Raw genomic sequence first — 13806 nt, forward strand, 5'->3', positions numbered from 1 at the left:
TGGCCAGGCGATTTGCCTCAACCTCCCACCCTGCCATAAACGTCTCCCCCTTACTCTCACAGATATTGAGGAGCACACAGCAAGCAGTAATAACGATGGGAATATTGGTTTCGCTGAGGTCTAACCGAGTCAGTAAACTGCGCCGGCGTGCTTTTAAATATCCAAAGGCACCTTCTACCACCATTCTGCACTTGCTCAGGCTATAGTTGAACTGCTCCTTACTACTGTTCAGGCTTCATGAGCCATGGGAGCAAGGGGTAGGCTGGGGTAGTGCGACCGCGCGGTGCTGCCAGCTGGGAGAGCACCTTGAGGCAGAAGCCTCCAGCTCGCATGATATTCCAGGCAGGACTGAATATCCATGAGACGAAACTTAAAGAAGAGAATGACCTGGGGTCACTCCCATTTATGTCCAGGCGCCCCTGACCGACCTCACCGAGGTCTGCCAGGAGCACCCATGTCTGCCCAGGCACCCCTGATCGACCTCACCGAGGTTGGCCAGGAGCACCCAGGAGACGACAACAACAGCTAGCAGTCATACTGCACCATCTGCTGCCACGAAGGCAAGGAGCTGCTGCTGTGTAGCAATGCAGTACCGCATCTGCCAGCAGCACCCAGGAGATGTACGGTGATGGTGAGCTGAGCAGGCTCCATGCTTGCCGTGGTATGTCATCTGCACAGGTAACCCAGGAAAAAAGGCGAGAAACGATTGTTTGCCGTTGCTTTCACGGAGGGAGGGAGGGGGGCCTGATGACATGTACCCAAAACCACCCGCGACAATGTTTTTGCCCCATCAGGCATTGGGAGCTCAACCCAGAATTCCAATGAGTGGGATAGCTACCCACAGTACAATGCTCCGAAAGTCGACACTAACCTCGGAACTGTGGACGCACTCCACCGACTTAATGCGCTTAGTGGGGACACACACAATCGACTGTATAAAATCGATTTCTAAAAAATCAACTTCTATAAAATTGACCTAATTTCATAGTGTAAACATACCCTTAGTCTCTTAGCTGACAGCAACTGGGACCAGCAATTCCATTTTCAAGAAAACATGTAAGTGGGAGAGGGGGAATTAACCGTTCATATATTCTGCAGAGGGGCTTTGCTTGAGGGCTAGCTGGCCTAGTGATCAGCCAAACCATCTCTCTGAGTTTTGGGATGGGTTTTTTGCTCATCCTGGAGGGCCCAGCAGCCAAGTCACAGTTCATCACTGCCCCCCCACCCCCACCCCTAGAGCCCATGGCTGGAGGCGAAAGAAAGGGTGAGGGACCCAGGCTCTCCCTCTCCACCAGGTCTTGGCCCAGGGCCCAAGAGGGTAGAGGTGAGGGATGGCTCAGTCCCTTCTGGCTCCTACTTCAGATCAGCCTCTCCTGGGCAGCTTCCTACCTTTCCTGTTTTCCCTTCAGTTTGGGGCATGGCACCAACCCTCTGTTTACACAGTCTCAGGAATTCAAAGCCACAGCTTGGGGCAGTGGAGGCTTCCCTGCTTACTCTCAGAATCCAGTATCAAAGGGGTAGCCGTGTTAGTCTGGATCTGTAAAAGCAGCAAAGAGTCCTGTGGCACCTTATAGACTAACAGACGTATTGGAGCATGAGCTTTCGTGGGTGAATACCCACTTCTTTGGATGCAAGGATCTCAGAATCCAGTTGTTTCCCCTGGTCAGAGCATTGGTCCCCCTGGTCAGGCCCCCGGCCTCCCAGCTGAATCATACTCCCAGTCCTGGTTCTTCCCCTGTGCCTTCTTGGCCCAATATTCCTCCAACGCTTCTTTAACCATAGTGTGTGGGCTGTAAACCTCCTCACAGATTCATAGATTCTAAGGCCAGAAGGGACTACCATCATCATCTTGTCTGACCTCCTGTATACACAGGCCGCAAATTAATCCCACAAACTGGATTAAAACCTGTTTTTCAGAAAGAGAGCTAATCTCGTTTAAAAAATTCCAAGGGATGGTGAGTCCACCACCTCCCCAGGGAAGCTGTTCCAATGTGTCATTACTCTCACTTCTACATACTTGCATCTTATTTCAAGCTTGAATTTGTCTAACTTCAACTTCCAGCCATTGGAACATGTTATGAATTTGTCAGCAAGGTATCCTCTCCGCAGTCAGATATCTTATCTATGTATCAGCTGGACATGCACAAGTCCATAGGGCCTGATGCAATGCATCCAAGGGTGCTGAGGGAGTTGGCTGATGTGATTGCAGAGCCATTGGCCATTATCTTTGAAAACTCGTGGAGTTGGGGAAGGTCTCAGATGATTGGAAAAAGGCAAATATAGTGCCCATCTGTCATAACTATAAAGGGAAGGTGTAGTGAGGCGGCCTGGCTTTCAGCCGCCCCAGAGAGGGACGAGCCCCTCCGCATGCCAAAGTGGGTGGAGCCACAGGAGCCTGCACCCGCCCTCCAGAGGTCAAAGCGCAGGACAGGAAGTATAAAAGCCCCACCCCAGCGCTCAGAAGCTGCCTGGCTGCTGGAGAAGCCAGACGCAGGGGGCCTAGCTCCCGCTGGGGAGACTCCTGCAGCCTGTGACCGACTCGAGGACTGGCCATACCAGTCAAGGCCTGATGGCGACCAGACCCCGGAGAAGCTGTTAAGCCTACCTGTGAGAAGCGACCCAGAGGAGCTGCCAAGCCTACCGCTCGCTGAGTACCCTGAGGAGCCCATGGTGCTTGATTCCGTGGAGGACACCGACCAGACGCAGGTACTGCTAGAGGGGGAGGTAGGAAGTAGCCCGGGGGCAGCCGACCCTAGTCTGGCTGTGGCACACCCAGAGCCGATGTCGGTGTGTTGCAGCCAGGATCCCCACTGACACAGCAGCAGGCTGCCTGCTGCTGTTAGGGCCCCGGGCTGGGATGCAGTGGAGTGGGCAGGCCTGCGTCCCCCCCTGCCACCCCACTCACGGGTGGCAGTCTCCCCCTTGCCCAAGACACTCAGAACCAGGAGCCTGGGTTTTGCTATTGAACTATTTGCTCAGCCCCTGCCTGAGGGTCTGAGCTCCAGACTGTTTGCTGCCCCGCCCTGATCCAGGGCCTGAGCCTATTATTGAACTATTTTGCCCAGCCCCTGCCTGAGGGTCTGAGCTCCAGACTGTGTGTGGCCCCGCCCTAACCCAGGGTCTGGGCCTGTTACTGAACTATTTGCTCAGCCCCTGCCTGAGGGCCTGAGCCCTTGACTGTTTCCTGCCCCACCAGGCTAATTCCCCGACTCACCGAACCTAAGTAGTGAGGCAGCCTGGCTCCCAGCCGCCCCAGAGAGGGGCGACCCCCAACCGAACCCTCCTACAGAAGGGTAACAACCCTCCTCTTTACAATACTATAAAATCCCTCCTGGCCAGAGGCACCAAAATCCTTTTACCTGTAAAGGGTTAAGAAGCTCAGGTAACCTGGCTGACACCAGACCCAAAGGACCAATAAGGGGACAAGATATTGTCAAATCTTCGGAGGGGGAGGAAGGCTTTTGTTTGTGCTCTTTGTTTTGGTGGTGTTCGCTCTTGGGACTAAGAGGGACCAGACATCAATCCATGTTCTCCAAATCTTTTCTGGACAAGTCTCTCATATTTCAAACTAGTAACAGCCAGGAAAGACGTATTAGTTTATCTTTGTTTTCTCAACTTGTGAATTTTACCTTTGCTAGAAAGAGGTTTATCCCTGTTTTGTTGTAACTTTGAAACTAAGGCTAGAGGGGGTTTCTCTGGGCTCTTTGAATCTGATTACCCTGTAAAGCTATTTTCCATCCTGATTTTACAGAGATGATTTTTACATTTTCTTTTTAATAAAATAAAACCCAGGGGTTTGAGTCTTTGATCACTTTGTACCAATTGGTTAGGACATTATTCTCAAACCTCCCCAGGAAAGGGGGTGTAAGGGCTTGGGGGGATATTTTGGGGGAAGAGGAACGCCAAGTGGTCCTTTCCCTGTTTCTTGTTAAATCACTTGGTGGTGGCAGCGTACCAGGTTTTAACCTAAGCTGGTAGAAATAAGCTTAGGGGGCTTTCATGCAGGTCACCACATCTGTACCCTAGAGTTCAGAGTGGGGAAGGAACCCTGACACCATCTTTAAAAAAGGGGAGGAGAATCCGGGGAACTACAGCCTCACCTCAGTCCCTGGAAAAATCATGGAGCAGGTCCTCAAGGAATCCATTTTGAAGCACTTGGAGGAGAGGAAGGTGATCAGGAACAGTCAACATGGATTCACCAAGCACAAGTAATGCCTGACCAACCTGATTGCCTTCTATGGGGAGATAACTGGGTCTGTGGATGAAGGGAAAGCAGTGGATGTGTTATTCCTTGACTTTAGCAAACCTTTTGATATGGTCTCCCCCAGTATTATTGCCAGCAAGTTAAAGAAGTATGGATTGGATGAATGGACTATAAGGTGGATAGAAAGCTGGCTAGATCATTGGGCTCAACAGGTAGTGATTAACAGCTCGATGTCTAGTTGGCAGCTGGTATCAAGCGGAATTCCCCAGGGGTCGGTCCTGGGGCCGGTTTTGTTCAACATCTTCATTAACGATCTGGATGATGGGATGGATTGCACCCTCAGCAAGTTCGTGGATGACACTAAGCTGGGGGGATAGGTAGCTATGCTGGAGAGTAGGGATAGGGTCCAGAGTGACCTAGACAAATTGGAGGATTGGGCCAAAAGAAATCTGATGAGGTTCAACAAGGACAAGTGCAGAGTCCTGAATTTAGGATTGAATAATCCCATGCACTGCTACAGGCTGGGGACTGACTGGCTAAGTGGCAGTTCTGCAGAAAAGGCTCTGGGGATTAAGTGGACAAGAAGCTGGATATGAGTCAACAGTGTGCCCTTGTTGCCAAGAAGATTAGCGAGGGAGGGATAGCTCAGTGGTTTGAGTATTGGCCTGCTAAACCCAGGGTTGTAAGTTCAATCCTTGAGGGGGCCACTTAGGGATCTGGGGCAAAATCAGTACTTGGTCCTGCTAGTGAAGGTAGGGGGCTGGACTCAATTACCTTTCAGGGTCCCTTCCAGTTCTATGAGATAGGTATATCTCCATATATTATATTGGGTCGCATTAGTAGGAGTATTGCCAGCAGATCGAGGGAAGTGATTATTCCCCTCTATTTGGCACTGGTGAGGCCACATCTCGAGTATTGTGTCCAGTTTTGGGCCCCCCACTACAGAAAGGATGTGGACAAATTGGAGAGAGTCCAGCGGAGGGCAACAAAAATGATTAGGGGGCTGGGGCACATGACTTACGAGGAGAGGCTGAGGGTTCTGGGCTGGTATAGGCAGGGAACTGTGCAGCCTGGGAATACCCCGGTCAGAAGGGAGAGGGACATATATCTCCACCCAATCATAGAATCACAGAAGATTATTGTTGGAAGAGACCTCAGGAGGTCATCTAGTCCAACCCCCTTCTCAAAGCGGGACCAACCCCAACTAAATCATCCCAGACTGGGTTTTGTCAAGTCAGGCCTTAAAAAGTTCTAAGGATAGAGATTCTGCCACCTCCCTAGCAGTGGCGTAGCCAGGTTCTAACATCAGGGGGAGTGAACACATTAAAAAAAGGTGCCACCCGGCATATCAAATTACTAATTACATACTTTTAAATTCGTTATACATATTTATTTGTACTTAAAATAAAAACACAAGCATGATCCAGCAACGGAAAGGTTTGCACAGCTGGCATTTTGCAGGAGAACTTTAGATTATATTTAGATATACTTTAGATTCTAGAAAGTAAATGACAGAATACAGTATTTTATAATTGGCCAGTATTTTTTTAAACCTGTGACATTTTTTCCAGTTACTAATTTAATTTTAAAAATCAATGAAATGCACTTTATTTATAATAGATCGTAATACTAAAGTCAACAAAAAGGCATGACAAATGCCAGTTTTATGAGAATTGGTGAGCAAAGATCTCATAGCTCTTCGGGGTTGGACAAAGCAGTATTTTCCCTTAAAGTAGCTTTATTCATGGGGGGCGGTTTAAAACAAAAGACATCTCTACGACACAGGTTGGCACTCTAACATTTTTGAAACACTGAGTACTGAAAGTTAGGGTTTTTAACCAATTTAAGCTGTGTACACACACACACGTGTACACACACACACGTACACACACACGTACACACACACACCAAACCTCTTCCTGCTTTCCTATCACCAGTTCTGTTACTACAGGAATGAAATCTAGACATCCCGTAAAATAGCTAGTTCCACATTGTTCTTCAAACCTCAGATCAGAGAAATGCAGCTTTGCATTTGAGATACTATATGACTGTAGTACAGTTTGCACTGCCTGCATCTACACTGACATCAGGAGAGGAGAAGAGGACAAGACTGTCCCTAGCATCAAGCACAGACAATCGCCTTAGGAGGGCTGTACTAGACTTTAAGAATAAAGTGTTCTTTAGTTACACATGACAAAGCAGAGTGAGTGTAAGTCGGACATTTTCCCAGCTTCTTTGTGGGGATGACAGCATGTTGTCAGGATTGGGCTGGGTCCTAAATAGAACCTCTGTGCGTTCATAAGGTTCCCTTGGCCTAATTGGAACTGGTGCACAAGGGGAGAAAAAGCTACAAAATTGTTTTTAAGCTCTGAGCAATTATAACACCTCTTATAGTGCCACTATCACTAAGAGGATTTGTGCTGGATTATATTGAATATTAACATGATCTAATGCTGAACGAACACCACAGTCCACAGCAGGCCTGATTCTTCAAAGTCATCCAAATTTGGGAGAAGAGGGGGGAAAGAATCAAGGATGGGGGAACTTTAGCTGTAATGTCATTTCTTGATTTATTTTTTTTTAAAAAGCAAAGAATAAGTCTTAATGTTACAATATACATGTGAAATTAACAAAAGCAAGGAAACTCAAAGCCACCCAGCTGCCACTTCAACCTCAGCTCAGCCTGTTGTACAGAGATATTGTAACGGTCTCAGAATAGCATGTGATCACATATGGCATAATACTAAGGCTCAACAGGTGACTGAAGGATGGAACAAAAAGCCCTGATGCTGAATCTTTGTATCTCTAGGTTTAGATTTTTTTTTTTAATGCTATTTTAAGAAGGCTAAGTTTTCTTTTCTTTCAGGGTTATTTTAATTGTAATACGATGGAGTGGGTAGACCCCAACTGGTGTAGGGAGAAAATTAGCCTGTCCCTAAACAAGGGACTTATATGGGTCTGCCCTCAGTGTAGGGCTTTCAGAGGAGCAGGGCTGCGCAGCTAGTGATCATCTCACCCTCAGAAAGATGGAAGTGACAGTTTATATGAATGGCAGGAAGGATGATATTGTGATTAAGGTTATGGACTGGGAGTCTGGAGATCTTGCTTCAGCGCCCCTCACCCTGCCCCGGCCTCACCACTAACCGGCCCCAGTCTGACCTCAGCGCCCCCCCCCTCACCGCGCTGGGGGGGGGCTGTGCTGCCGCCCCTTCCCCTCCCGGCAGAGGCCACCCCGGCTTAGGGAGCCTCCTCCTCATCATCATCCCCGGAGAGCCAGGGAGCTACCTGCAGCCCCGGAGCGAGCTAGCAGGGCTGGGGGTGGGGGAGGGCGGTGTGGAGCCCAGAGCCAGCCAGCGGCAGCATGCAAAACCTGGCTCCGATTTCGAGTCCGGAGCCCAGTGCTGGCTGCATGGAAAGGCACAGCTTTTGCAAAATGTGCTCGGGGGGAGCAGCCGCTTCCCCTGCACCCCACTAGCTACGCTGCTGCTCCCTAGGTAACCCATTCCGGGGCTTCACCACCCTCCTAGTGAAATAGTTTTTCCTAATATCCAGCCTAGACCTCCCGCACTGCAACTTGAGACCATTGTTACTTGTTCTGTCATCTGCCAGCTCTGAGAACAGCCGAGCTCCATCCTCTCTGGAACCTCACTTCAGATAGTTGAAGATTACTATCAAATCCCCCCCTCACTCTTCTCTTCTGCAGACTAAACAAGCCCAGTTCCCTCAGCCACTCCTCATAAGTCACGTGCTCCAGCCCCTAAGCATTTTCCTTGTCCTCCATTGGACTCTCTCCAATTTTTCCACATCCTTGACCCCTAGTTGGTTCCTCCAGCACTTGCACCAGGAAGTTGTCCCCAGCACTCTCCAAAAACTTCCTGGTTTGTTCTCCCAGCAGATGTCAGGGTGATTGATGTCCCCCACCAGGGCCTGTGATCTGGAAACTTCTGTTAGTTGTCTGAAGAAAGCCTCATCTACCTCCACCTCCTGGTATGGTGGTCTACAGCAGATGCCCACCATGACATCAACCTTGTTGCTCTCACCTTTAAACTTAACCCAAAGACTCTCAACAGGTTTTTCTCCAGTTTCATACTGAAGCTCTGAGCAATCATACTGCACCCAAGAGAGGCAATGGTGGGGGAGCTCAAAGTTTGGGACTCAGTGCCTGTGAAAGAGTAAGGGATCGCATTCCTCTGCAGTCATAGGCCGGGAGCTGGCTTGACTGCCTGATTTGCCTGTCCCCTACTCCTGAGAAAACAGGTGGAACTTCATTAGCTCACCCTTATAAAAGAGGGGGTAGAACTCCCAATGGACTGCCACTAGAGTTATCGCTGAGAGGAACTGCTGCAGAAACCAAATGGACAAGAGGGGAGACTGTCTGGGGAACCCTGGACGGCTGAGACTCTGAGTGTCAGAGTTAGGAAATCTTGTTATGGGAATTATTGGGGTGAGAGACTGCTGTGCTTGCACAGACTTTGAAGAAATAGTCTGCATGGGATGGGATTGTGTTTGTTAGGGAGGTTCAGTTACAGAAACTACCTGAGCTGAAGACAGCTTCCCTGGATTCCTTGTGAAAGCACAGGGTTACCCCAGGGAGTGAGCTGACCTGACAGAATAAAGCTCAGCCTGACAGGAGGAGGGCGCTGTAAGATAGTGTAGTAGAAAATTGGCTCAGGCCTAAACTTTGGCTCAGGCCTGAACTTTGTCAGGCCTGAACTTTGGTCAAGTTAACCATAAGGGGGGAGGTATTGGAGACAGGGTAAAGGAAAAATACAAAAGCAGAACTATTTGTAATCACAGGGCTTGAGAAATATAACTGCCCACTGCTAGTGTTAGAAGAAGCTTGTAACCGCAAAGGGCAAACTGTGAATAACAGGAAAGCTGGCTGGTGCTGTCTTCCTTTTATGGAAAGTGTATTCCAATTATGGCAAAAATGTTAACAAGGAAGTATGTATTGCTAATTGTGGTTTTACGCTACATAAGCTGCTGAAAATCTGTATTCGGGGGGACTGCCAGTTCACTGGTACCCCCCTTGCATGCTCATAATAAAGGGGCCTCAGGCGGTTCTGATCCAAACACAACGCATGGTCATTTTTCCATGACAATCTGCCAGATCTATTACAATGCCCTTGCTGGGATGCTGAGGGGAAACACAGGTGCAGTTGTCCTGAGAGTAGATGTCAATAGGCAGGGCAATGTAGGGAAGTTTGCAATGCCACTGGCTGGATCTGCCCTGAGGGCTCCATTCCTCAGGGCTATCAGTGCAGAACCTCACAGTGCTATGCTCACTTTTAATCTTTAAAAGGTTTCTCACTCTATGGAATTGTAAAAGAAGCTATGAGAGTGTTACACAGACCTGGAATAATCAGATTCCAGTATTTAATGTGTATTAATCAGGGCATCATCTGTATCAATAGACAGCATCAAATGTAAACGTTTCCATCTCGACCCACGCAACCCGCATCCAAATGCACGTGGATGGATTATAATTCCCTTTTAATTGCTTCAGGAGTGCCTGGCCTGGATTTGCAGCTGGGGGAAGCAACAGGGGATCACATCCCAAGTGGTGATCAAAACCCAATATAAAAATAACAGGAGTACTTGTGGCACCTTAGAGACTAACAAATTTATTAGAGCATAAGCTTTCGTGGGCTACAACCCACTTCTTCGGATGCATATAGAGTGAAATATATTGAGGAGATATATATATACACACATACAGAGAGCATGAACAGGTGGGAGTTGTCTTACCAACTCTGACCTGAAACTTGGTCAGCAATGATTATAGGAACCTGTGGTAAGAACTTCACTTTACACCAAGTTTAGTTTGATAAGTTGAGAAAGTTTTTTCTTTATTTTTCTTGTAACCATTTCTGATTTTAATGCCTTATTACTTGCACTCACTTAAAACCTATGTCTTTGTAGTTAAATACACTTTTTTTTTGTTTTTTTTTAATCACAATTAATCCAGTGTTGTGAGCCATGTGGGTAACTCCATTTAGGATGGCAAGTTGTTGTATATTGTTCCCTTACAGGGACAACAGACTTAAGTCATCTGAGCTGTTCAGGACAGGGCTGGACAGTGCAGAACAGAATACACATTTGTTTTCCTTAGGCTTCAGCCACCCCATTGTCCCCAGGTGCTTCCACCAGAATGGGAATCTAATGACCCATCACTGAATCTGGTCTGGGAGATGTGCTACAGCCACTATCAGCAAATGGTGGAATTCCACATCCACCTACAGGCATTCCATGCTATAATGATTTCATGATGACTCCATAAGATCAACCAGAATTCATAAGTTGTACATAGACAGATGCCCCAATCATTGTTAATTTCATCTGAAGGGAACAGAAATTTTACAGATGAAGGGAAAAACACTCAAAAAGACTATGGCTCTCAGTGAACCCCTCACCAAATCCTGGTCCTGCTAAATGTCACCCAGGACCCCTTGAGTACCCAGCTCCAGGTGATGTTACTGAGAGTTTATAGTTCTCAGTACCTTGTAGCATTGGACCCTAGCCAGTTACTTATACCAAAGATCATGATGGCGACAGTAGGGATGTCAGGAGATCTGGAGTTCAAAAAGCTGATTTGAAAACATCTGCTCAGCTCCTATTCCCCCTCCCCACCCCCGATCATGTGCCTCGTGCTGTGTGTTGTCTAGAAGTGATGGCTGTATCCTGGGTCCCAGTTCTCAAAAGCTAAAGGAGCACTAGGGTCTCCTCAGAGCTCTCCCCAATATTTTAAACCTATTCAATCGATTTCTCTTCCTCTCACTGCTCAAAACCCTTGAATGCTTCAGGAATAGCACCAAGATGTGACTATTAGCTGACAAAAAGCTGACTGAAAACCTTTATTCAATTACTCTAATCTTAATCATATGCCTAGCAATAGAGTCATCTAGTTTGTGGCCAGAAAGGTCCACTGAATCATCCGGTCCAACCTTCCACATATCAGAGGCCATCAACAGGACCCAGAACCAGCACACCAAACCCAACAGGTTAACCTTGTGCTGACTTGAAAAGATGTCTGCATTATGTGTCACAGTTCTCAGATAAGTTGCCTAAAAGGATTACAGAATATTTTAAAGTCTTAAAACCTCCTGCTCTTCCTTAGATTTCCATAAGTCTCTCCAATGCTTAATTAATATCCCTAAGATTTGACAGTATTTTGTTGAGGTTAGGATTAGAGTTGAATTTGTGTATGAGACTAGAATTAATATTGTGGTTAGGAGAGACATCAAGGTTAAGGCTGGAACATTCATGTAGTAAAGTCATATCCACTATTATATCCGTTTAGAAAACATCTGTCCTCCTAATCACGCTCCTCAGGGCGTCCTTCACCTCCTTGTTCCTCAGGCTGTAGATCAGGGGGTTCAACATGGGGATCACCAGTGTGTAAAACACAGAAACCACCACATCAGTATCCAGCCCAGACTTTAAGTTGGGATGTATGTACATATAGAAACCAGTCCCATAAAGCAAAGCCACAGAGGTCAGATGGGAGGTGCAGGTGGAAAAGGCTTTGTGCCTGCCCTTAGCAGAGCAGATCTGCAGAATAGCAGAGAAGATGCAGAAATAGGAGACCAGAATAGGTGAAATGGTGCTCATACCAATTAGAGCAGAGAAAAGGACAGAAAGGGTCACTGAGAGGCAGGTATCGGAGCAGGAGAGCTTCAGAAGCTTGGGGATGTCACAGAAGATATGATCAATGACATTGTATCCACAGCAGGACAGTCGAAACACACATCCTGTCTGAAATGCCGAATTCACACACCCAGCTATGTAGGATCCTCCTACCAGCCATACACAGACTGTCTGGGACATGGTGACTGTATACAGCAGTGGGTTACAGATGGCCACATATCGGTCATATGCCATCACGGCCAGGAGGAAGCACTCAGTGCTCACAAATGCAGCAAAGAAACATATCTGGGCAGCACACCCTGCGTAAGAGATGGTTTTATCATCTGTTAAGAAGTTCATCAGCATCTTGGGGGCAATGGCCGAGGCATAGCAGGCATTAACAAAAGACAAATGGCTGAAAAAGAAATACATGGGGATGTGAAGCTGGGGTACGACCCTGATTAGCACAATCATACTGAGACTTCCAGCCACCGTGATAAAGTAGATCACTAGGAATAAGAGGAAGAGGACAACCTGCAGCTTTGGATGACTGGTGAATCCCAGCAAGACAAACACTGTTGCACTTGTTCAATTGTTCCCTTCATCCATTGGTTCAGTGTCCACTACCTGCAGGGACAAGGATGCATTTCAATGCTTGGAAATAAAGCTAGGATTGCACAACACTGATCGAACAGGTCATGTAACCATCCACTAACTCCTGTTCTATACATCTGTGACTGTATAGACACAACATGTCACTGCAGCTAAGGAAAAGACTGAAGATCTATGTTCAATTCCTGCCTCTGCCACTGACTCTCTGTGTGATCTTGGAATCATTCAATCTCTCCCTCCGTCAGTTCCTTGTTGTAGTGGGGTGGTTACCCGGCTGGGGCAAGAAGCCTGGGCTGACAGGGGAAAGTAGGCTCAGCTGTGGCCATGCCCCAATCAGGCCCAGCTGGCCCCTATAAGGGGCTGTGAGCCAGGGCCCAGTCAGTCTCCCTCCCTCCGCCTATAGAGAGAGAAGGGCCTGGCTGCAAGGCGCCAAGCAAGGAACCTAGACTGGAGCAGGGCTGGGGAAGGGCTAGAGGAGCTGGGAGCTCTGGGCTGGAAAGCCCCAGGCTGCAGGCCTGACGACAGGCCAAATAGGTGCAGGGTTGCAGGGGGCAACCTATGGGTAGGCAGAGGCAGCAGGTCCGACCCCTTTGCCTATGATGAGTGGCTTACACTGCAGTGAGCGGGGGCTAGATGGGGACTGGCAGTAGCCTAACATGGAGGTGAAGTGGGTGGGGGTTCCCCTGGGCTGGGGAGACCCTGAGGCTGTGTGGGGTTACTGCCAGGGGGGGCAGCACCCCAGATAACAGGGCACTGGGTCCGGGAGGGACACAGGGGCTAGCGGATCACTGGCCTGCACAGGGTGCTCCGGATGCTGGACACGCTAATTCCCGAGGATGACTAGCAGGGAGAGCCCAGGGGTGAGTCCCACTTGCTTACACTTGTCTATAAAAATGGGGATAAAATACCACATTTCTCCCTTCTCTATTTTGATTGTAGGATCCTGGGGGCAGGATGCCTCTCACTATTGCAATTGTACAGCACCTAGCACAACTGAGCTATGCTCTTGGTTGTTGCAAATAATATATAGCATTATGATGGACCTGCAAAAGAGAGGACTACCCTCCTGTCAGCCCACTATACATCCCCTTCCTCCTGGCTAAATAGGAACTACATTTCCCACAAGCCCTTTCCCCATTGAACTTCCCTTCCCATCGCCAAGAGGTGGCTGGGCTGTGTTTGGGAGTGGGAGCCTCAGGGCAGCTGACCTGCAGAGGACCCCCCCAGGAACTGTACACAGAGCCATGTGTGGAATAGGCCAAGACTGCCAGACATCACAGCTAGGTGCAGGTCTGTGTGGGACTTATGGGGGAGTAGCAGTGGCTGGGCAGGGAGCAAAGGAGCCTAATGAGAAACACTAACTG

At 48.3% G+C, this 13806-nt stretch overlaps 1 pseudogene; it reads right to left on the reverse strand.

The window, feature by feature from the left end:
• Positions 1 to 11500: 11500 nt before the first annotated feature.
• On the reverse strand, positions 11501 to 12439 carry LOC112124160 (annotated as a pseudogene).
• Between the last annotated feature and the right edge of the window lie 1367 nt (positions 12440 to 13806).

This window comes from Terrapene carolina, unplaced genomic scaffold (genome assembly GCF_002925995.2).
Source record: "Terrapene carolina triunguis isolate 2854851 unplaced genomic scaffold, T_m_triunguis-2.0 Scaffold34773, whole genome shotgun sequence".
NCBI classification, from domain to species: Eukaryota; Metazoa; Chordata; order Testudines; family Emydidae; genus Terrapene; species Terrapene triunguis.